The following is a 22,787-nucleotide window of genomic DNA, read 5'->3' on the forward strand; positions in this document are numbered from 1 at the left end:
TGAAAAGATGATCCTGGGGAAGCCTTGCGACCCAGCCCAAGGTGTGTTCATCTCTGTTGGGAACAGTACCAGAAGGTCAATACCAGGTGGAAGCAAAAAGCTATGCAGGGAAGGTGAACCAGGTTTCTTATCAGGGAAGAAATCAAAGATGGAGGAAACCAAACCAGCACACACTAAAAGCAGTCTGTCACTAGCACTGAGAAACAGGCCAGTGGGAGCCCAGACTTGAGATGAGATGTCAATGCTAAGAAGGGAACCATTCTGAAGCCGACATGGCCTCTAGAGAAAAAGTGGGGAGGAGAACCCTAACTTCATATTGGTTAAGATCATAGATTGGGAGAAGGGGAAAGAGAAGGCCAGGTGTAAATTCCCTTTATCTGTGTGACCTCAGGCAAGTTACTTAACCTCTCTGTGCCTCATTTGTTAAAAGGGAATGATAATAATGGTAGTACCAACTCAGAGGGTTGCTATAGGGGTTAAGTGGGAAACTACATGTGAAATTTATCCTCGTGCCTGCTTATGAACAAAGTATCCCTTAAATGTTAGTTTTCCTTTCCAAGACAGTTAATTCTCACTCTCTGACAAACATCCTGGGAAAGGCAGGAACAGGTGGTATGTAATAACCAGGAACTGAGAAAAGTCCAATTAAGACTTGCTAGAGGCTTAGAGACAATTTATACTTACATGAATTAAAACAAGATTCAAAATAACATATGATGCTAATTATAAAAAGAAAGTAGATGTCAATGTATAAGCTATAATAATACTAATTACTTTTTTTTTTTTTTTTTTTTTTTAGAAAATGCTTGGACAAATGAATTGTAAACTTAGGTTCAAGTTCCAGCTCTATTGCTTTCTAAGTGCTCTTGAATTTACCCTAAGTTTGTTACTCTGAAAAATGTAAAACCAGAAAATGGCTTGTTTTAAAGTGTCATGTTAGAGATGCTCAGTGAATTCTTGGGGAATGAATGAGTGAATGAAAGATAAACCCATCCTTCTGGGCAGTGTACAAAATTTCCTCAGATTTAATCTTTCTTAAGTGTAACAGAATTTAGCTCCCTTTATCTGTTTTAGGATTTTATGTCATTTTGCCTTCATCGTTGTTATCCCTTATCCTTTTGTCATCTTGAAAGTAACAGGCCTAAAAAAAGTAAGGAGGAAATAAGAAATAAGAAGTGGGAAATGATGAGTTTAGCCCAGGAAATTGAAATAATCAACAAGCTGTGTGCTGGCCTGAGTCGCTCATTTGGCTGTGACTGGAGGATGAATGAGCCTGAGATTTGAGTTTTGGTGTATTTGTGGGGATCTGACAAATAAGGTGTTTTGCATTTTTTTGTTTACATGTAATTTTCTTCTTTTTTTTTTGGTAGTGAAAGAAGAAAGAGTGAAAGACTTTATGGTCTTTATTCATAGAGCATCGGGCAGTATTTCCCACCGTGTGGGAATGTCTGCCTCTGGTAGTACATGAGATAATTTCAGGTGATTTACAGATGTTGCTGGAGCTTCTCTTGCTGGTCACTGCCTGGTATAGTTTGAAATACTATCTATTCTGCCTAGTAGCTGCTTCTGGGCTGTGCACCCCTGCCTCCACCTCATCCAGTGCAGGCCCTTCTCAGCCCCACCTGCTCCTCAGCTCTTCCTCCTTCCACTTCTGGCCTCACTCTTACCTTGTACTGCCTGCCCTGGGCTCTGGCCTCAGGTGTCTGTTCTGCCAGCTGACCCCTGCTCCTCATGCCTGTTCTTTGTCCCTCATGCTCTTTCGGGGCACAGCATCATGGTACCCGCTACCAGTATCCCCATCCCATTCCCTGGCATTTCTCTATTAATGTCCAACTCATCCTGTAACTTCTATCCCTTCACAGCCCTATGCGGAGCCAACTTTGCCCCATGGATCCAGTGTCTCCAGCTCTGGACCTGCCCTTCCCTGCCTTCCCTTCCCTTTCCTTTCAGGAACCATTCTCTTTTCTTCTTTTGCCTCTACCTTTTTATGTCACTTTACCATTACCCCCAGCCCACTAGTTTTAAAAATAAATAAACTTAAGTAGAAAAATAGAGTCAATTTGATATCAAGAAAATAATGTTATAAGTTAAGAGGTAGTGAATATGGAGAAAATGGTGATAGAAAATGACTGAAGTTTGGAAAACTTAACTGATAATGTTGGATTTACACCATAGGTTTTTAGGCTGCTAATTTCTCCTTGGAGCTTTTTGAATTTGATATATAATGATTGTACATATTTATGGGGTACATGCGATATTTTGATACATGCATACAATGTATAATGATCAAATCAAGCTACTTAGGATATCAGTCATCTTGAACATTTGTTATTCTTTGTGTTGAGAAGATTTCAAATCTTCTCTTCTAGCTTTTATGAAATATATGGTATATTTTTATTAAATATAGCTTCCCCATATTGTGCTACCAAACACTGGCACTTATTCCTCTTATCTAACTGTATGTTTGTACTCATTAACCAACCTCTCTTTATACCCCCTCAACCCCATTACCAGCCTCTGGTAATGATTATTCTAATTCAACTTCCATGAGAGCAACATTGTTAGCTCCTGTATGAGTGAGAACCTACAATATTTGGATTTCCGTGGCTGTCTTATTTCACTTAACACCATGACTTCCAGTACCATCCATGTTGCTGCAAATGACAGCATTTCATTCTTTTTATGACTGAATGTTATTATGCATATAGATCACGTTTTCTTTATCCATTCATCTGTTGATACACACTTGGGTTGATTCCATACAGTGCTGCAATAAACACAAAAGGGGCAGGTATCCTTTTGATAGACTGATTTCATTTCCTTTGGATAAATAGTAGTGGGATTGCTGGACTATTTTTAGTTTTTTGAGAAACCTCCATTCTGTTTTCCATAATATACTAACTTAAATTATAAGTTAATACTAACTTAAATTCCCATCGACAGCATGTAAGGGTTCCTTTTTCTCTGCATCCTTGCCAGCATCTGTTGTTTTTTCTTTTTAATAATAGCCATTGTAACTGGGGTGAGATGATGTTTCATTGTGGTTTTGATTTACATTTCCCTTCTGATTAGTGATATTCAGTATTTTTCATATGCCTGTTGGCCATTTGTATGTCTTCTTTTGAGAAATGTCTCAATCCTTTGCCCATTTTTAGTGAGATTATTTGTTTTTTTTTTTTTGCTATCGAGTTTTTTAAGTTCCTTGGATATTACTAATATCAGTCCCTTGTTGAATGAATAGTTTGCGAATATTTTGTCATATTCTATAGGTTGTATCTTCACTCTGTTGATTGTTTTCTTTGTTGTATAGAAGCTTTTTAATTTTGACAAATGTGCCGGGAACATACATGGGAGAAAGGATGCTCTCTTTAATAAATGGTGCTGGGACAATTGGACATCTATATGCAGAAGAATGAAACGAGATTCTTATCTCTTACCATACACATAAAGCAACTTAAAATGGATTAAAAATGTAAATGTAATACTTGAAATTATAAAACTACTAGACAAAATCATAGGGGAAACTCTTCAGGACCTTGGTCTAGACAAACATTTATGTCTAAAACCTTGACAGCACAGGCAACAAAAACAGGCAAATGGGATTATCTACTTGGTGCTTTGACCATATTCCTGTGGCTACTTTAACACAAAATGCTTTGGATTCTAGACCATAAACCAACTGGTTCTCTTTCCTCCATGTGCATGAGAATCATCTGGTACATCTTAAAAAGCACAATGTCTAGTTCCTCCCCTACAACTCCTCTTCCCAGCCAACTAGATAGAATAGCTAAAAAGCTAGTAGGACACTGGCATTTTTAAGCAGCTCTGCAGGTCATTTTAATGGCAACCAGGGTTGAGAACTGCTTGTTGTCAAGCTTTAATATAGATGCCAGGAGAGTAAAAGACGAAAAGGGACTCTTGTGCAAAATAACAAAGTGAGGAAATAAGTCACTATATGAGGATAATAGAGTACACATAGCAATGTACTAAGGAACAAAAGGTAAATAAAAGAATATAACCCTTTGGGTGCAATTCACGCAGCTTTCTTTGCAAACTTCAACTGTTTTCTATCACTTTGTAGCTAAATGCTGGCCTTCCTTCATATTCCTGGGAAAACAATTTACCTGTGTTTCAGAAGGTTGTCTGGCCCCAGCTTGCTTTGAGTTTATTGCTCTCAGTTCTGGCTACCTAGGGTTTTGGGGATGGGGAAGGCAGTCTGTCACTGTAGATACTAAAAATCCTTTCCTTACTTGTTTAGTATAACCGATATCATAAAATATGTGGGAACTGCCCATATCCTCATAGAATTAGAGAAAGAAAAATCTCTTTTCCCTTTCAAGATAGATGGAAGGTAAGGAAAATAACTGTCCACAAACCTTCATGGTGTTGGGCTCTATTTTGGTCAGGAATCTACTTGGGTTTTTCACTAACATTCATTTCTCCCTGATTGGCCATTCTCTGCTGTGCCAACCTTTAAATCTCCTAAACATTCTGATTCAAGGACTGGTTCTGCCCAGGTGCCGTTCAGGACCAAGACACAGTTGGACCTCATGGCCTTGGTCGTGAGGGTTCCCTGATCTTTGTGCTTGCCTCCTCTTTGGTCTTGTCCTCACCAGGCCTGCAGCTTCTTTCTGGCCCCTGCTTTCCCATCATTGACAGATGCCCTGTCTTTGGGTTGCACTGTTTTTGGCTTGCCTGCTGTTTAGTTATCTGCACAACTCTGGCTCCTAACTGGGTCAGTCTTGGTGTCTGTGTTCAGATCATCTGCTTGTAACTGGTCTTAGCCTGCTATGGGCTCTGCATACCCCCCTTGGTCTGGCTTGACCTGTTCTTGTTAACTATTAGGTATGTGTGCCCAGCATGATATGTGACTTCTTTGAGCCAACCTTTGGGACTTGTTCATTCCCTCCTATAGTTAGTGGGAAAATAAGAGAAAAGCACACAGCATGTGTAAGAAAAGCACATTGGGTAATTTTCCTGTGCTGGAATTTTTCTAATTAGAGGGGTTTAGGTTGTAATCACCTTCCCATTTGAGCTGAATATTCCTATAATACATAAAGAAGTCACTTTAAATTAGCTTTTTAAGTCACAAATATATACCTGTTAAATTTATATAATTGGGTTTTGGCATAAGATCACTTTTCTAAAGAAACCAGGCCTCTTGTGTGATCAACAGTTTGATCACAGGGCCACTTGAAACAGTATTACAGAACAATCCCCTATTGTTCTACAAATAGCAAGTTTCGTATTTTCTTGTGATTCCTCTTGAAATGTCCAAAGACTCTTCCTATAGTTAATCCACATTCTTTTCCTTTTCAACCTCTTTACCCCTATATCCTTCAGAGAATGCTTCCCTGACTAATCATACCTGTATGTTCAGAAACTTGTGGGTACTTAGGTGTAAGGCTAGTGTTCTGTGATCCTGATGTGTTCCTGTGGGTGTTAATGATATATACTAAGGTGTTGTGAGCCTTAACGGAGTTAATGTAGGTGGCCAGTGTCTGGTACCACTAAGTACTCAGTAAGTGTGTGCTTGTTCTCCTGAATTTCTGCAGCTATTAGTGAGCTTAATTGCTATTAGGGTGCCATTTCCCTCCATTGAGAGTGAAGCTTCCCTGAGATGGGTCCTTATCCCTACCATTCCTTTGTATTTTCACCTAGACACATAGTTCAAGGTTGTATCCTAATAAAAAACCTTATAAATAACTTGGGCTAACAAAGTATCTGAACTCTCCAGGGAGCAAGTGATTATCACAGCATTGTTAAAGAGGAAAAACAAGAGCTGAGATTATTGATAATTCCAAATATCTTACCCCTTTGGTCCTCATTATACCTTTCTGAGATAGGCCATAGCCATTTTCACGTCACATACAGGAAACAGGCTTATAGACATTATGTATATTGCCAAAATTTAAAATCTGCTAAGAGAAAAATCAGAATCTAGCACCCCTGACTCCTGTCCAGGGTGGGTCATCTCCTGCACCTGCTGTGCATCTCTCTCTGTCTCTAGCATGCATGTTAAACTGGGTGTCTAGACACTTCCCATCAGGCAGTAGAGCAGATCACTGGGGTGTCGTGTCTGTGGTGTGAGATTCCCCAGACAAGGTGTATCTAGGCCAAGTCCTGATACTGATAGCTGCTTTGTGAGGTCCTGGTGTGATGTTTCCATTCAGTGGGGTGGAGGTTACTGTGATGTGAGAACAGTGAGACAGCACTTCCCTGGGTAAGGCATGGCCTCCCAGGACCTGCTCTTCTGTTGTGGGATATCCAGTGATTGCTGAAAACTGAGGGGTAGTGAGGGATAGCTGTGTCCCTGGGTGGACCACCGGCTGGACTCCCAGTGTAAGTGGTGGCTTTGTGGACACTGGTGGCTTGTTATCAAAGAAACCAGCAAAGCAATAAGTAATGTTGTTATTATTAATGGCAGTAGTAATAATATCGACTAAGGGCCCAGGCATAGCAGGAAGTGTTCGTGGGTAGGAGGTAGGTTTCCTGCCCCTTGGGGAGTTTAGAATTCAAACTCTGAAAGGTTTCCTGAAAGATCAAAAATCAATGGTAATTAACCTCTCTGAGTCTCTGTTGACCATTCTACCAAGTGACAGATTATGTAAAAAAGGGGTCTCTTCTAGCTTTAATGTTTCATGCTTCCATGTGGATAGCACTTGAAATATGTACAAAATATATACTTATGACGCCTGCAGTATGTCCTGATTCCACAAGGTACTATTTCATGTTGAACTGCTAATGGAGTGCTGTGAATTCACAAAAGGGAGAAATAATTGGGTCTGAATGAAAGAGGAAATGTTTATTCATTCAATGAATGCCTTCTGAAGACCTACTATGAGCCTCCTAGTCAAGGCTCTGGAAATAGAGTAGTGAAGAAGACAGTGTTCTTGTCTTCATGAAGCTTAATAGACTAATGTGGAAGTTAGACAATAATAAATAACACAAGAGATAATACAATGACAGTAGAATAAAAAGTAGAGAACTGGCTTAAGTGTTAGAGGTACTTCATTATGAAGATGGAAATCAGGGAATATAAAATGTACTTGGGGAGTGATGACTAAACCAGACTGCCTGGAGCATCTGTGCAGTAAGAGTGAAGTTGGAGAGATAGCTTGGGACTACCTTGTGAAGATTCTTGCTTGCATGTCAGGGTAGTAGCATTCAATTAAAAAAAGTATTCAGCTTGGAGATGCAGAATGAATAAGAGTCTGTGTGAAGATGGTGAGGCCAAGCCTTCTAGTCAGGAAAGCCTGGGCAGAAGCACAGAGGGGGTTGAGGAGTTGGGTAGCTGAAAGAAAAAGGACGGTCTGTGTATCTGAAAGGTAAGACAGAGAAGAAGTTGCAGGGATAAGTGCTGGTAGTGTTCCTTAATGGTAAATCTGAATGCACAGGAAGAATTTGAGGAAAAGAAGAGTAGGTCTGTGGAAAGGAAGAGAAGGATGTATGAGATAACGTCAGAGAGTAACAGGGAGTTCTCATTCTTCATATTCAAGGATGATTAAAGCTTCCATGCTTAGGTTTGACTAGAGGAGTGGCAACAGTAACACTTTTAGTCTGAGAAGAGGAGTAGGATTTGTTGGCAAAGGGATTTAGGAACTAAGTTTTATTTATTAGTTTTGAGACAGAGTCTCACTCTGTGCCCTGGGTAGAACGGCATGGTGTCATAACTCAGAGCAACCTCAAACTCTTGGGCTCAAGCGATCTTCTTGCCTCAGTGTCCCAAGTAGTTGGCACTACAGGCACCTGCCACAACACCTGGCTAGTTTTTTTTCTAGTTTTTTAGTAGAGACAGGATCTTGCTCCTGCTCAGGCTGTTCTCGAACTCCTGAGCTCAAGAAATCCACCCACCTCAGCCTCCCAGAATGCTGGGATTACAGGCATGAGCCACCGCACCTGGGCAGAAACTTTGAGTTTTAGATGGTCATGAGGTGCCCAGTTTCTTTATGCAACTGAAGTATATCTGTGTTTCCAGGGAGTGGTTGAGGAGGCGATGCATACTTTGAGTCATCTGACTAGAAGTGATAGTGAAATTGATATTAGCTCAGGAAAGGCAGCATAGAGAGAAGCCAGAGCAGTGTGTGGAGTATTAGTAAAGAGCTGACTAGGGAGACAGGCTCAGAGATGGGAAGAGCAGTCTTTAAGGATAGAAGGAGAGCCACGCTACAGTAACTTCATGGGAATGGAGGAGAAGGGACAGTTAGGAACATCACAGGCATGAAGAGGGGACAATGCTGAGCGATTTGGTAACAGAAGGCACTGGTGACTACCTACTGCATTGTTTCAGCGCCTCGATGAGGAGAAACCAGATTGCAGTGGGAGGAGGTGGTGAAGATGAGGCAGCGGCAGGCACACATTGTTTGTTTGAGAAATATGTCAGAAAATGAGAGGTAAAAATAGAGTGGTAGTTGGTGGGACATTTGGGTCAAGCGGTGATTTTGTTAAAGAAGGGAGGCCTGAATATATTTGAGGCTGGAGGAAAAGTTTAAAAATGATGAACAGAAATGGATTTATTTATCCATTCAATAAACATTCATTGAGCACTGACGATTTTTCAGGCACTGTGCCATTCATGATAGGGATACAGCATGAATAAGGCATGAACTCTCCATGAAGTTTACATTCTACTGAGTGAGGCAGATAATACACAAAACAAGCAACAGTTGAATTTATAATAGCAGCTTGTAATAAATGCTGTAAAGTGCAGGGATGGCCCGGGGGAGGTAGGAATGGGTTGACTAAAGAGTACAGATGAAAGTGGCAGACTGGAGGAGGGGAACGCTTCCTCTTTTGGAAGGAAGGAAGAAGGAGTACTTAGAAAATGATTGTTTTAAGTAGAAAAAGGGAAAAATGAGGAAATGCACTTCAGATGGCCTTGATATTCTTAGCAAAAGAGCAGGTGATGTCATGGGTTGAAATTGGAGAAGTGGGGTACTTTGAGTCCTTGGATAGATCCTTACCTTCTTTGTTCTGACCTCCCTCAACCCTGTGATGTGGACGGTGTTAATTTTTAATGTGTAAAAGAGGTAACTGAAGGGACTCAGAACCTATGACTAGAAAGTATAGGGCAAGAGGGAGGTCCCTCACTTGGATTCTCTATCACAGAACACATCTCCCAGGGCCAGCTTGGAGGTAACTGTCAGTGCAACCAAGAGATCTGTCCTCCCTCCCTCCTACATGAAGCCCTGTGCTGGGCCCTGGAGGAGAGCTCACAGAGAAGATGGTGCTTCCACATGGAGAAAGAGAATGAGTTAGAAGAGATCTCTCACTGAAGACATGAGGAAACTGAAGCTCAAAGAGACGACCTCACTTCCCAGAGTCATACAGTTAGCTATTGGATGAGGCTGGATACGAAGCCAGAGCAAAACCCTCCAAGTTGAGAACTCTTTCAATTATAGCCCCTGTGGATTCAACTCAACTCAACTCTATCCCTTTTAATGTACTCAGTAGCCGTGATATAGTCATTGTATGTGAAAGAATGGGCAGATAGGAGAATTCACAGGCTTAAGGGGTTCTGGCTTGGGTTCAGCTTTTTAAGACCCTAAGCACAATTTCTAAGAAGCCCCCAAAGCAGGATCATATTCCTGTTGTTATAATGAAGAATAAGCTGAGTAGAGTTGGAAATCTCCTGCCTCCTCTAGGCTGTTGCAGAATTGTGCTCCAAAGAACTCAGCCCAGGGCAAAGTAGAGGAGTGTCTTCCTTATAAACACAGGCTAGGAGGAAGAATCGGCATAGAGCTTTTAATCTACGTTCATGTTAAACGAATCTGTTAGATGGGATAATGAGCTCCATATTTTATAGACTATTTTAAGCTTGTCTCAAAATAAAGTACAGGGTTAGGGGTGGAAGAAGGACGTTAAGTCTTAGAGACAAAATGCCATAGCTTACTCATCAGTGTTTTCATTTTAATGATCCCAACACAAGTCTTCAGTGACATTGTAATGGAAACCACATTTTTTTTTCTGCTGGAAGTTTCAGGATGAATATAGCCAAATGCTTCAAGACATAATTAAGGTTATAATCTCCCATCGCAAGTAATATACAGACCTTTCACCCAGGGGGCTCAGCTAGAGACAGTGTGGTTGGAAAGCAGTTGAAATTATAGAAGCAGTTTTTCCACCAGTGTTTAGCCCACCACAGCTTGTTTTCTAGGCCTTCCCTCCCCTCCCCTTCCCTTTAACTGCAGCTTCATCCTGTGAAGGAATAAACTAGAACATAAGTAAGAACCCTGGTGTTGACTCCTTCCCTGCCACAGGGAGAGAATCCCAGATGGATGCTGCTGTGTCTGCAGGAGACTGGATTGGACTGGCAGAAGCTGCACATTTGTAGCAAAAAGGGCAGCCAATAGCAGTGAACAGTGTCATCACTAGGTATGGAAAGAGGCAGGGGATGTTCTGCACATTAGAGCCTGGAAAATCCAGCTCACACAAAAGTCTTAAGGACCAAAGAGAGCAAGACTGCTCCTTCTGTATGTTTGGAGATGATGGGTCTTTAACCTTGGCAAACGTCCTATACCTGCAAAGATCAAAGTTAAGAAACTTGGCATGACCAACCCAATTATGTGGGCTTATTTCCCCCCGCTTAACCACCTCTTGAACACCTGGAATATATAAGATAGTGAGAGCCCCTACTACGTATATGCACACACTCTCTATTTGGACAATAGCAGTCTAATCTTACCCTTGCAGAACAAAGCAAGAACTAGTGTATTTCCCCCTGTCTTTCTTGGTTTCATACTCTGCCCCTGTGGGTTCTGGCAGAGACAAAAAGCCCACTGGAGACTGTGCTTGGCTCCTCAGAGATCATATCTTTGGTACATTTCTCTTCTCACTACTTTACTACCAAAATAGTTATGTTAGTAACTCTTTCAGGAAAACATATTAATTAGTACCTTCTTGATTTATCTAACTCGTGACACAATACATTTCTGAGTATGTTCCATCATTCAGAGAATTAGGATAATTTCTATTTGTGGTAGTCTTTAGTGCCATTCCATAACTACTTCCAGCTCTCTACCTTCTGGGTAAGGTTGTACTTCCCCAGACGTTGGTCACATGACTTGATTTGGCCAATGAAATGTGAGCAGAAGTCAAGTATTTCATTTAATTACAAACTGATATATGATTTACCTCATTATTCCACTGTTTCGTGGATTATACCTCTGTTGGGATAAATCCTCATCAAGCCTAGGACCTTGAGTTGACTGTGTTGATCATAACTCTCTGCCGGATTATGTTGAACGTGTAGTATGTGTAAGAAATAATCCTATTTTCTGTTATGTTATTAAGATTTTGGGGTGGTTTGTATCTATATGCCTACCAAGCCTATCTTGACTGATATATACAACCTCATAAGGTTTTTGTGTGGAATTACACAAAATCGAAATCTATATACCACATATAGTTTATGCCACATAGCAGACATTCAATAAATGGTGGCTGCTTTATTCTCACCACGAGTATCATTTAATTTAGGATGCTTTTAGCTGCAGGTAACTGAGCCCAAACTCAAAATGGCTTAAACCATAAATACATTTCCTCCCCCCAGCTCCTGCCTGCCACTTCTCCTCCTCTTCCTCTTCTCCTGCTTCTCCTCCTTCTGCTTCTCTTACAAGAAATTTGGAAATTAGAGACCCAACATCATCACCAACTTCTTGTTATTCAGTCTACTTTAGATTTCTTACATCTATAAAATGTTATAGTTCAGTTTTGGAAAATTTTTAGCCATTATCTCTGTTTTTTCTCTCTTTTGAGATCCCAACTGATTATATGTTGAAATTTCTCACTGTATCTTTTATATTTCTTATTATTACTTGTATTTTTCATAGTTTTATCTATGAAGGATTCTAGATAGTTTCCTCTGATTTTCCAGTTTTTCTGTGTTCAGTTATATCTATAATTAAAGGTATTTATTGGATTCTTAATTTCAATTATATTTTTAGTGGTAGAATCCCTATTTAATTTTTTTCCAAATCACTTTTATTTTTCAGTTTTATGAAAAAAAATTTCAAGCTTATTGTTTATTTCACTGACCATAGTAAGCATATTTGTGTTATAGTATTTGGTTGTAAAGTTTAATATCTGAAGTCTTTGAGGGTATGTTTCTTCTTTTCTTCCAGCTTTATTGAGTTAACATTGACAAATAAAAAATGGAGTATATTTATCACATATGATGCAATGCTTTGATGTATATGTACACTGTGATGAAATGATTACTATAAATGTGGGTCTCTTTCTATATTCTGTTGTTCCTGATGATTCTTATTCATGGTGTATTTTTTCCTTACATTTTGGTTATCTTTGTGTCTAGGTCACTATTTTTTAAAACATTTTTTATGAAAAATTCTAAGACTAAGAATGGTAACTTTCTCCTGTGATGATTTTCGTTTCCTTTTGACACATCCATTACCAACCCAGTTCTACCTTAACCTGAGTTTGAATACTTGAGATTCCTTGGACCCAGGATATAGGCAATTGGGTTTCAAGTTTGCAAGAGAGCTAGTTTATCTAGGCTAACTTTACTTTAAGTGTCCACCTCTCTCTCTGGTAGCATAGAGTGGATATTGTTTATCGAAGTCTTCTCCCTGGGCAGGCCCTGAACTTTGATTTCTGATCCCTCCCTCCTCCTGACTGTTAAAAGCACAGCTTGGTTTCTTGCAGATTCAGACATGTTCTCAGGGCAAAAGTTGCTTTGTGTTTTAAGACTACTTCTTTGGATATTCATCTTCTACTAGATTTGGGTCTAGTAATTTCTTTTTATCTTATTAGTTCTTTAATGCTTGTAAGAGATTAAAAACAAACACAAGCAATTGTCCTCAGTGATAAGGTTGGTCTAGTCACTTAGCCTGCCACTAAAAGAAATGGAACTCCTAGGGCCCCAATTCCTGGTGTCTTTCCCTTCTCCCATCCTTACAGTCCCAAGATGGCTGCTGTAACGCTACACATACTTGCAGAACTGACAATGGAAAGAGCCTGTTTCTCCTTGCATGCATTCACATAGGTCTCATTAAGAGCAAGAAAACCTTTCCCAGATGTCCTTCAGGAGACTTTTTGTCATGTCTCAAAGGACATAATTTCAGCACCAATTCCTAAACAAGTCACTGAAAGGGGATATAATTTTCATGATTGGTATAATATAATCAGCATTTACCCTGTGGGGGTGGAAGTTGACTCCACTTCCTGTGAAGTGCATGGATGCCTGATTTCTGAACAAAATGTCAGTCTTTAAGCAAAGAATTCGGGATAAATGGCCACAGGGTACGCAATAGACTGTGACAACTCTGTGCTCCGCTAGGATTAAAGACTAACAAGTGTAGTCACGGGCGGCGCCTGTGGCTCAAGGAGTAGGGCACCGGTCCCATATGCCGGAGGTGGCGGGTTCAAACCCAGCCCCAGCCAAAAACCACAAAAAAAAAAAAAAGTATGAACAAGTGTAGTCACAGTTCTTGTTCTACTTAGGGACCTTCATGCTCTGAATGATGCAAGGAAATGTAGAGCCAAACCTAACAGAACATATTCAGGAAATTTGGGGGCATATTCCTTAAAAAGACACTTCGTAGCTTAAAAACTATATAAATTGGGAATAGCCTATGATCAAAATGTAATATATTTATTGAATCACAAACATTAAATAAATATACGTCAGGAAGAATGGCTTTATTGGAAATTATTCAAAAAACTTAAACATATTACAGATTACTTCTATAAATGCATATTGTGTAACAACTCATGTGTCTGACAGAGTCACATGGATCCTCTGGGTGAGCTGGGTCCTTCCATGTGTTTGTAGTAGAGGAGGTCTGCAGTGCACAGAAAAAGGAAAACATTAAGGCTTAAGAATCCTCCCAGACCTTGGAAACATGGCATCATTTTCCTGGCAGGGTTGGAAGGCTGTCCTTGCTCTAATATATGCCCTTGGTACTTGGCAGCAGGGAGCCATAGAAGATGAGGTGTGAGAGTACAAAGACAACCGTTCCTGAGTGCTGGTTTGCTCCCTGCCTTTCAGTAACCAGAAGAACTCTACATTCTACCTTTGGGACGAGAGGCCCCAAAAGGAAGAGAATTTATTTTGCCTGCTCCCAGATGGCCCCTCCATAGTATTTGAGAAAAGAAGGCTCGCTTTCTGACCCTACCCTTCCACAGGTTTGGGATCCATTTTCCCACTCTCTTTTCCTTAGGATGAGGCTTTACCTCATCCTTGAAGTTCCCCTTCTCATCCATCATTGGCCACAAGTTAGCCAATGGAAGCTAGCTCTTGGAAGTCCCTTAAACAAGATGCCCAAAGAAGATGCGACAAGCAGTTCAAAGTAAACACGGGTTGATATTTTCAGCTATGGATAGCTGAGTGCATCTGGGTTTTGGGAAAGGGTGGGGACAAGTGGGTGAAAGTGAATTGGAAGTGCACCTACACCTGGGTTCTGTTCCCTCTTATTACCTCCATGCCGTTTCATCCTTTAACCCTACCACTTAGAGCTATTGATTCATGTGACCAGGCTCCTGAAGAAACTGAAGAAAAACTAAAGCTTTGTAAAGTTTAGAAGCATCAAGTTCAGTGGCTGGGCTTATTTTGCTGATTGACTTCCTTTTCAGGCACTGTGCTGAATGGTTAGTGTGTGAAGAGGCTTTGAAGTCAAAATGGGCTGGTTTAGCTTACTACTCCACAACCTACTACTGTGTGACATTGGGCACATTTCTCAGCCTCGCTTGGCCTTGGTTTCTTCATCTATATGATGCTCACTGTATCATATTTACCTCATGGGGTTATTGTAAAGATAAAGTGATATTACACATTAAATGCTTAGTGTTAGCTATTCATTCTTATATTGCCTAAAATCTAACTTTTGGATAAGAAAAGGGTGACAGAATGATCCTAGTCTAGGAAGGCAGATGTGGACAGGGTTGGGAAGACAGTATGTGCTTGAAAGGACATGAACGTCCAGAGATAATCATGAGCTGGGTTGAGGAAAAGAGTCAAAGACCAGCTCTCATTTTTCTTTTAAGTTTGGCCCAAGACCATGGGGGAAACTTCAGCCTTAGGCTGCCTGTGTACTCAGTTGCCCTACCTTGAGGCTATTGGCCAGTTGGCTGAACTGGGCTGCTTCTGGGAGGCGAGGGCAGTTCCCTTGCTGTCTCCTGCTGACTCAGCCAGCCAGACTCAAGGTGCATCCTGTCTCACTGGAGTTCCTTCTCCATTAAGAGCTTAAGGGCTTGAATGGCCCAATCCAGAATTATGGACATACCAACAGGCAGACATTAGAAGGCTTTAGCATTGATAAATCTCTAGGCTCTGGGCAGTATCTGCTGAAATCCATTCTTATTGACCACTTAGGGAGAGGTGGATCCAAGGGCCATGGTGAATGTCTATCTCACCCCAGAGAGGGAGGTGCTGGAAGGATAAATAGTTGGCCCCACTAGAAATATTTTTAAGAGGAAGATAAGAGGAAGGGTTTCCTTCTTTAAATAGAAAAGGTGGTTGTAGTCAGTTCTTTTTCACCACCTCAGATAGAGAGACGAGGGATCAGGCCTGAGGTAGCTGCTTGGAATAGGGGTACAGAAGTGTAATTTTAGTCTGCACAATAACCACTGTGGGCATTTGCATATGTCCTGGCCATTTCCTCAGAGAGAAATGCACCACTGGGTACCTGCTTATAAGATGGATTTGAATGGGGAGAAGGAGGAAATGGGTTTTGAGAGACCATGAGCTCTCTTTCCCAGACATTCATCTCTAGCTACTGCCATGGGCTCATACGAGCCCCGAGGAGAGGAGCATAGTGCAGAAGCTGCCAGAGTTGTTTTCATGAGGTTTCTGGGAGACATGTGGGGACAAGTGATGCTGCTCTATAGGCACAGAGTGGAGAAGACTCCAGAACTTAGGCTATTTGGCAGTTGGACTGTTGGGGATTTGAGAGCCTGGAGCCAGCACCCCACTCTGGGTCAGATGCAGGCACTTTAGGCATCTTCCAGTGACAACCGGCAGCCAGAGCAGGTGAAGAAGGATGTGGCAGGTGTGACTGATATGCTTTGTGAGCAAGGGGGAACATGGACAGAGTAGGGCTCCTGGACATGATGGAATGATGTCCCTTCAGGGGCTGAGGTACACAACATGAGAAAAACCATCAAGCCAAAACCAGAGAAATTTGAATTGCTTCTGTTAATGAGGACATCTTGTCTGGTGAGAACCATAAAACTCAAGTCACAGAAGAAACTTCTTGGCAATGAGGTAGTATTCCTTAATTTAACAGATATTTATTGAATACCTATACTGCCTAGGCACTGTTATAAGTGCGAATAAGACAGGCAGAGTCTTTGTTTTCATGGGAATTACAGTGAAGGGAAAGGATTAGTTAGAAAGTGCTCTGGGAGCCGAGAAGAGGAAGAGAAGAATTTCACCTGTGGGCTTGACCTTGCAAGGCCTTAAAACAGCGGTTCTCAGCCTGTGGGTTGTGACCCACAGGAACTGTATTAAAGGGCCACAGCATTAGGAAGGTTGAGAACCACTGCCTTAAAAGATGGGTAGAAGCTGGCTTGTAGAGCTAGGGGAGGGCATCAGAGGAAAGGGAAAGTTTGAGAAATAGTCTTTATGTGGATATGCATTGAGAGTATATATGAAGGGGATTTGGAATTATGAGAAAGCTGGAAAGGTTGGCTGAGTGGGGCTTTATGTCCCATGCTAGAGGCTTAGGATTTTATTTAGTAGTCTATGGGCAGCCTTTGGGAGATTTTGGGCAAGAAAAGTAACTTGATCCTTCCCTCTCTCTAGCTGAGGTCACTTAGCAGCACTGGTGTTAGGCAGGGCTACAGGCCGTGATTGCTTCCGTATGTTCTCTTCCTGGCCTTCTTCTCACGGGAGCAGTTGTAATTTTATTTTTATCCACATCTCTGTTTTGGGTGTATGTCAGATTAGCAGCTCTCTGTCTCGGGCTGGGAGAGGGATTCTGTTCAAACTGCTGTATGGGTGGAGTCTTTCTGCCATTGTCCAAGCCCTGCTGCCCCTCCTGGATGTTGACCTTGGCTGAAGAGGGTGTTCCTTGATTTAAAGCTGTTTGCTTCCCTTACTTTTTAAGCTTTGTCCTAGTACTTCTGCAGGGTTCCTTCAGGGAGGTTGAGCCAAGGGCAGCTTGTGGTTTGGGTGTTAGTTAGGGGCAGCAACTATTAAATGAGTGATCAGTGATCCTGGGAATGTAAGTCTTTGCTTCAGCCAACTTCACTTCTATTTTTATTATAAATAATAGAAGCTTCATGAATTTAAATTGGTTTCTAGAAACAGACCCCGGTTCCAGGAATATTTCTCCGTGTGGAAGACAGGATTGTCAACTGAAATGGGGATGCATTTTTAAAGATAAGATCTATTTATCAGGGTATGGACTGTAAAGAATCAAATTTGGTGGGCGGCACCCATAACTCAGTGGGTAGGGTGCCAGCCACATACACCGGGGCTGGGGGGGTCGAATCTGGCCCAGACCAGCTAAAACAATGATGACATCTGCAACAACAACAACAACAACAACAACAACATAGCTGGGTGTTGTGGTGGGTGTCTGTGGTCTCAGCTACTTGGGAGGCTGAGGCAAGAGAATCACTTAAGCCCAAGAGTTAGAGGTTGCTGTGAGCTGTGATGCCACAGCACTCTACCCAGTGCGACAGCTTAAGATTCTGTCTCAAAAAAAAAAAAAAAATACAAATTTGGTAACTTAAAACTTCTCTTCTGTATTCAAATGTAAAGTACGGTGCAGATTTATCTCATATGGACAGTGATGTTTCAGGATATCTTTACAGGGCTATTAGTTTAGTTGGTCTGGATACTATATTCATGAGGCCAAGGCTGTGGCACAGCTCTCCTCCCTCTGGTGGACAGATAATCTGTCTCTGGTCATAGTTAGAGACCACATCTTCTGTTCCAATTTTTGGTCTCCCAGAAGCATTTTATTAGTCATGCAAAGGCCAGCAAGGAAAGTATAGACAGAAAACAAAATTCTAACTCTTCTCAAAAAAGAATCTGGAGAATCTGGCCTGTTGATAATGATCGCACTGTAATGTAGTTTTTTTGACATTGTTTAAGCACTTCCTGTGTACTGGGAACTGTCCTAGGTGCTTATCTCAACCCTCTCAATACATAGATCCTAATTTACAGATCAGGAAACTGAGGCTCAAGGAAGTTAAGTGACTTGCCAAAGTCTTTCAGCTTGTATAATGGTATGTTTAATTAGGATTCTAACCTAGCTTTTCTTATTTTATATCTCCTGTTCTTTTCCCTCCTCCTTGTGGAAACTGATGAAGATACAGTAGTTCCCTCCCCCTTATCCAAGAGGATAAGTTTCAAGACCCCCAGTGGATGCCTGAAACTGCGGATAGTACAAAATCCTGGATATACTATGTTTTTTCTATGCATACATACCTATTATAAAGTTTAATCTTTAAATTAGGCACAGTGAGAGCTTAAAAATAATATCTAATAATAAAATAGGACATTTCTAATAATATATAGTACTATAATAAAATTTATGTGCATGTGGTCTCTCTCTAAATCAGTGGTTCTCAACCTGTGGGTTGTGACCCCTTTGGGGGTCGAACGATTCTTTCATAGGGGTTGCCTAAATACATCCTGCATATCAGATATTTACATTATGATTCATAGCAGTGGGAAAATTACAGTTATGAAGTAGCAACAAAAATAATTTTATGGTTTGGGGTCACCACAACATGAAGTGTATTAAAGGGTCGCGGCATTAGGAAGGTTGAGAACCACTGCTCTAAATACTTTATTGTGCTATACCATGGATAACTGAAACTATGGAAAGCAAAACCACGGATAAGGGGGGATCACTGTACCTGTATCCTAGGGACTTGTAAGCAAAGTAAGATGTTGGACTGTTCAGTAACATCCTGGGGTCTCATTTGACCACCGAAGTATATTTGGCTGTGACCTCTTCTTGCTTTGAAACAGAGTTACCTCTACCCCATTTGGAGTCTGAATTAACATCTGCTCATCACCAAGTGGACCCCTGGAGACCTTTCTTGCTGTCTTCCAGCCTCCAGTCCCTGTTGAATTGGGAAAGTGGCAGATGGAATATCAGGTGGCAGATGGAAGATCAGATTTCAAACATCACAGGCTTCATTCTGATCTGCAACAGCTCAGAGGGAGGGGAAGGGATGGCTGGTTTATGGACAGTGTAGTCTGTTGACCTGCTGCTCTGAGCTGGGAATTTCTTTTATACTAGGAATTTCTTTTATGGAAAAGAAAAACAATGGTGCTTTTTTCCTGAGCATATAGGGGGAAAAGAATCAACGAAGAATTTAATATTCAGATAACTAAAACATTTCGTAAGGGTATCTCTGAGGAAGGCAGAATTGGTCTGATTTGAAAGATGGTAAGAAAGTGGTCGTTACCAAGAACTGCTCTGACCTGGCAGTGCCTTGGCTTCTCCAACAGTTCATTCATTATCCTCTTGGCTAATAACACTCAGCTGATTCTTTTATGAGTGCTAAAATAGTACATCCTTGTGTTAATTTAAGATTCTTCCGGAAGAAGTAGAGGAACATTAAGACTGTGTGTGTGGGTTGGGTGGTGTCTTGAGTGAATGGCATGACTCACACTTGCTGGGAGATATTCTGGGATGGCTTCCTGGAGGAGAGAAGTACTTAACATGGTGTGGTAGCCAAGAGGGCTGTTGGTACCTTCCTTCAGGAGCTGTGGATTGGGACATTCACCAAACTACTGAACATTAGTTTTTAGTTTCTTAGATAATGGAATTAACTCTGGTAGTACAAGGTACAAAGCCATATTAACTCATAAGCCTTTATAATTACTTTTCAGAAGTCCTTTTTGCTTTAGCATAGTAAATCTTTCTCACAGTGCCAGGGATTTAAAAATTTTGGAAATGACATTTAATTAATGCTGATGGTATAATCCTTTGGGTTTCAAGCTGTTTTAGGAAGCCATTCATTGCCCCTACCAGACCTGACCTGCCTGCTCCCAGGGATCACCCAGGAAGGCTCCCAGGGCTGGCCCTGTGGGAGGCAGAGGAGAGTGTGAGTGCTAAACTTTCCAGCCCCTAGAAACATTTATGGGCATGCTGGAGACACTTCCATCTGTTCCAGGGCCAGATTTTGGGGAGACTAAGTGGTGGGGCTTTTAGCTAGGGGGTAGGACAGAGGGACCACAGATGGCAGATGGCTCTGGCTGACACTTGATAGAGGCTGTTCTTGGGACCGAAGGGATGGGGTGGCTCAGAATACTCCCTGTGAAATAAACAGGGAATGCTTTTTTTAGGATCTAGGGAAGCTTTAGCAACTATGTGAGGATTATGACATCTCTGTGGGAGAGACAGTTTCTTCATGAGACTGCAAAGATGTATGGAAATGTCAACAGTTTAAGGTGGAACATATACATATGTGCAGGAAACCCTCTGTCCCTTTCTTAGGCCTTGGATGTTACTAAAAGTCTGCACATTTGTATATCAGATAAATAGGAAATATTTCCTTAGGCCATGTGTAAATGAAGTGGTGAGGCCTAATTAGTCATTGAATTCTAATAAAAGTAAACACACTTCATTTCTCATATTCTTATAATAACTGTGTCTTATTTTAACATTTATTATATACGAAGTTTGTTCTAAACACTGGAAATACATCTTCTCATTTGATTGTCACAACCTGGTAGGTAATTATAATTTTTCACATTTTATAAAGCATGCCCATCATCTCATTTGGTTTTTCTGACAGTATTGATTTCCCCATTTTAGGAGTAGGAAACAGCCAGATCAGTGACTGTCTTGAGACGGTATGTGTATCCATCAAGTAGTGACATTGGCACTTGAACCCAGAGCTCTTTTTGCCAGTTCTGGTTTCTTTCAACATTCTGTAATGAGAGCCCGGCTTTCTTCCTCCCCTCCTTCCAGCCCCTCATCCAGAATTATCTGGAATTCTGTGTCTGGAGAGGTCTCTGCGCAGGCAAGATTTTTAAGACTTGCAAGGCAAGAGGCAGTGGGAGTAGAGTCTGAGTGGCAGGGTGCTGGGGCTTATGCCAGAGAGTGCAGCTGTGGCACAGGTGTGGCAAAGGCTCCCCTTTAAGAGGGAGCTGGAAAGGAAAACTTCCACTTTGGAGAAGAATGAGGCTTCTCCCACTGTCTTCACATCTGTGAGGGTACCGATGTTATGAAGACTCACTGATGAATGGGCAGAAGTTTTCAGACCCATGGAGATGTTAAAATAAATATTTAATTGGAACAAATTATGCTGTGAATCATTCAGACAAACATGAATCTCATGAATAAGGTTTCTCTTATTTCTTTGAATCTCAATGAAATATTTATTGAGGAAAATGAAGTCAGCTCCCTGTTTTGCATGACTAAATGCTATTGCTGGCTTCCAAGAGCAGTTTCTTCAGGATCTGTTCTAGATCACAGGGATGGGGAAGGAGGCAGGACTGATGTTAGGTTGACCTAACATAAGCAGGGATCAGATTGTTCAGATCTGGTAAGACTCTCTTTGAAGCAAAGTCTAGCACTATTTCTGGGATAAAAAAATGGGATAGAAAAGGGGATTTACGTTTTGGTCATTTAATATGACCAATCAGTGGTTGATTTTCAAAGAGACAGGTCTCTATTGCCTGGACTAGAGTGTGGTGGCGTCATCATAGTTCATTGCAGCCTCAGACTCCTGGGTTCAAGAAATCCTCCTGCCTCAGCCTTCTGTGTAGCTAAGACTATGGCACACACCCAACCATGTCTGACTAATTTTATTTTTATTTTGTAGAGACAAGGTCTCTCTCTGTTTCCTAGGCTGGTCTTAAACTCCTGGCCTCAAGCAATCGTCCCACCTTGGCCTCCTAAAGTGCTGGGATTACATGTGTGAGCCATTGCACCAGGCTAATATTGATGTTGAAGGTCCTAGTATACTTTGCAATTTGAAAAGTGGAGGATGGGCTTCAGGGTAAGTCCTCTGAATTTTCCTGTAAGGATGACCTTAGACTCTCTAATTAGGTTTAATGCCTCTGGAGGTGACATATGGATGTTCTGATGCCACTCCTGGGCTGCTTGCTAATAGGATGTGCTTTGCTAATGCTAATAATGTGCTTATTGGCAGTAGAGGTGGTAGGTCTCACAGGTGCCTGTGGGGATTGGGAGAGCATCACCAATCCACCTGATCTCACCTATGGTATGAAAGGATATTAGCTCATCTTCCCACAGAGGTCAGCTCCAGCAGACTGACTTTCTTATGCCTTGTCAGAGCAAAGCTGGCTATTTCAGAAAATGGATTCAAGAGGCTGAACCAAAGGATAGCAAGTGTGGGTAGGCAGGGCAACGTGGATACCCAGAGTTCCCTAGCCTTCCTGGATTGGTTTTGGCTGCAGCCTGTTATCTCTGACCAGGCAGGTGGCTGTGACTCCTGGGTTCAGAGTCTTTTGGCAGGCCGATCCTATGGGGGTGACATGATGGATGTTTTCAGGGGTGGTCTTGCTATCCAAAGTTAGGCTTGCTGCTCTTGTTTCATTCTGGTTTTTTTCTTGCAATGCACAGGTGGTTTAGATTCATTATCGTACACGAAATATGACTTTATTCCTCCCTCACTAACACAGTGCGGTGGTCAGGGAGAAAGCTTAGCCAGCAAGTTGGAGGGACTGTCACTTAGGACTAATCATTATATACCACCAAACTTGGTATAAGATGAATGTTCAATAAGAAATATTTATTATAAAAATATGAGGAATGAAATGTGTTTACTATTTTCCTTGATCCTCCCATTTTCTCAATCTAGAGTGTGATTAACAGTATTAACATGGGAGA

At 41.4% G+C, this 22,787-nt stretch overlaps 1 protein-coding gene across 24 annotated transcripts in view; it reads left to right on the plus strand.

Annotated features, from left to right (window-relative positions):
• The window catches only part of KALRN (kalirin RhoGEF kinase), a 744,321-nt gene that overhangs the window by 73,158 nt on the left and 648,376 nt on the right, over positions 1-22,787 (plus strand). The gene's annotated exons all lie outside the window — the stretch shown is intronic.

Source organism: Nycticebus coucang, chromosome 16 (genome assembly GCF_027406575.1).
Source record: "Nycticebus coucang isolate mNycCou1 chromosome 16, mNycCou1.pri, whole genome shotgun sequence".
In the NCBI taxonomy this organism is placed as follows: Eukaryota; Metazoa; Chordata; class Mammalia; order Primates; family Lorisidae; genus Nycticebus; species Nycticebus coucang.